Source organism: Gigantopelta aegis, chromosome 9 (assembly GCF_016097555.1).
Source record: "Gigantopelta aegis isolate Gae_Host chromosome 9, Gae_host_genome, whole genome shotgun sequence".
In the NCBI taxonomy this organism is placed as follows: domain Eukaryota; kingdom Metazoa; phylum Mollusca; class Gastropoda; order Neomphalida; family Peltospiridae; genus Gigantopelta; species Gigantopelta aegis.
This window is the reverse complement of record NC_054707.1, coordinates 30,582,139-30,584,722: the sequence shown is the minus strand read 5'-3', so window position 1 is coordinate 30,584,722 and position 2,584 is coordinate 30,582,139.

The following is a 2,584-nucleotide window of genomic DNA, read 5'->3' as shown; positions in this document are numbered from 1 at the left end:
CAATCACTGCTTACATCTGCAAGCCGGGTTGGTAGCCTCATATATTGTTGTTCTTTTTTAGGGTTTTTTTTTTTTTAAATAAATAAAACATACAGAATTTAATTGCATCCATGAATAAATGAATGAATGAATGAATGAATGTTTAACGACTGCCCAGCACAAAAACATGCATTGGTCACCATGTTATTATATATCATGTCTTAACATTTCTTCAACTGACCATGATGAAGTCAATTACTTTTGTTTTTATTTGTATGCAACACAAAATTCAACACAGAATTGTAAAATGATGTAATATAGATGTTTTGGGATTCCATCTCAAATTCACGCTCAGCAAATGCATAAAAGAGACGAAACGCCAAAAAACTGCTGTTACTATAAACACGCAGAAAATCCTTCAAATTTCCTGGTTTACTTATGTCCCGTCTCATATGGCTCTGGCCGTGTCTTAAGAAAATTAGTGTTACAACGCGGGTGACCTTTGGACTTGTAATCATTCATCACTGAAGAGCACCAGGATTTTTCGGGATACGAATTATATCTCTATCTCCCTTTATGAATGCATTATCGTTTGCATCCGCGATTATGGAATTGTTACAGGCCTAGTCCTGCAAAATGCTCAAGGAAGCAGCAGTGTACGTGTGCTGTGTACAGGAAAGAATCAGCGGTTCCAGGTGTCAAGATATCTGCTAGTACTGATACGTTTATCCATCCACTTACCACCTTAAGTTATTCACTGTCCTATACCATAGCTACGTGGAGCCATCCAAACATCTCCGTAAGCTTGAATAAACCTTTTAGTCCTCTTCCATCGAGTCCATTTGACAATAGCTCAAGTTTAACGGGTGACTGTGTTTAAATGGTCAACTGCATTATTGTCAACTTCCACAGCATACTTATTGTAGCAAAATAATGGGCAGGATGATGAACTACTGGAAGTATTAGATTATTTGTTATCCGATGGCTATCGTTTTGCGTGGAATGTCTCCCAAGATGACATTTATATCCTGAGGACGTTTTAAAAATGATATCCCATCAAGCACGTTACACATGCATCTGTACGAGGTTCTTCGTTCCTTCTGCATAACTGGAGACGCATTAGTATAATAGTGAGGTTGGTGCCCACCTGTCTTTGAGCTTGCAACACCAAGAACCAGACTACCATGATCAAGCTGTGGTTTCAACGAGTCGGTGCTGTTGAATTTGGAAATGCTCCGTATGATTGGTCAAAATAGAAAAGGCTGCGTACTTTTGTGAAGGTAATTTTGACGCATCATTTGGACTGGTTCATCGAAAATGAAAATGGAGCCGATTGGTTGATTTGACCGAAAAGGCATCTTTCCACAATGGGGGCCGTTGTGGTTGGACTCTCATAGGTGCCCTGTGTTTAGTCCTTCGGAGGACTATGGCTTTAACGTGTGTAAATGATACATACTATAGGTATATCACGTCGCATACGCACACGGGAATATCTTTAGGTGACCCAATATCTGATTTCAAATACCCAATTTCAAATATGCATGCATGTAAGTATGTATGTATGTACATGCATGTATGTATGTATGTATGCATGTATGTATGTATGTGCATGCATGTATGTATGTATGTATGTATGTATGTATGTATGTATGTATGTATGTATGTATGTATGTATGTATGTATGTATTTAAGTATGTATGTACAGGGCTTCTAGAATTTTTTATAAAATCCAGTAGCCATGGGATCAGTGATTTTTTTTAAATTACTAGCAATGAATAAAAATTCACTAGCCCTACTTTACTTTTAAGTTAATACAATTTTACTAAATAACAGTAATAATCAGATATGTCACCTAAAGAGGGAGACAAAACTTAAAAACACTAACATTTGGCACTTGGGGTGAGGGCAAGATATTCACATTTACAAAATACACGACTGCAACATTTGACCACAAAAAAAATCACTAGTCATCGGGCATGGCAATAGTAGTTATTTACTAGCCCAACATTGAATATCACTTGCCATGGGAGTGAGGCTACCATAATCTAGAAGCCATGGGCCCCGTTCACGAAGCGATCTTAGCCCTAAGATCAACTTAGTGCATAGGGTAGCTATGCGTCTAAGGTAATCTTAGGGCTATGATCGCTTCGTGGAACGGGGCCCAGGTACCTGTATGTATGTATGTATGTATGTATGTAGAACTGTTTTTAGGTACTTACATTGAATTAAGGTTGACAAAGCCGGAGTTTGTACTCAAAACAAGAAGTGGAGGGAAGGGGCGTTAATGGTGGACTTTGGATAATTTAGAATAACATTTAGCAAAAAAGAATGCCTGAATAAAATGTTAACAGACCAACAACAAAATTGACCCAACATATCTGTAATTTGAAGCATTTAAGAACAATCCAAAAAATAAAAAAAGAGAGAGAAAGAAGGGAGAATCAGACTATGTAACAATGTCGGGAAAGGTACGTCTAAACGTAAGAGAATCAGACAAGGTATAATCCAGTGGTCATGGTGGGTATAACGCTTACGGGCCTAAATCCAGAGGGTACAATATGGTACCAATATAAAACCCGTCTTTAAAAAAAAGAGTAGCAGCGTT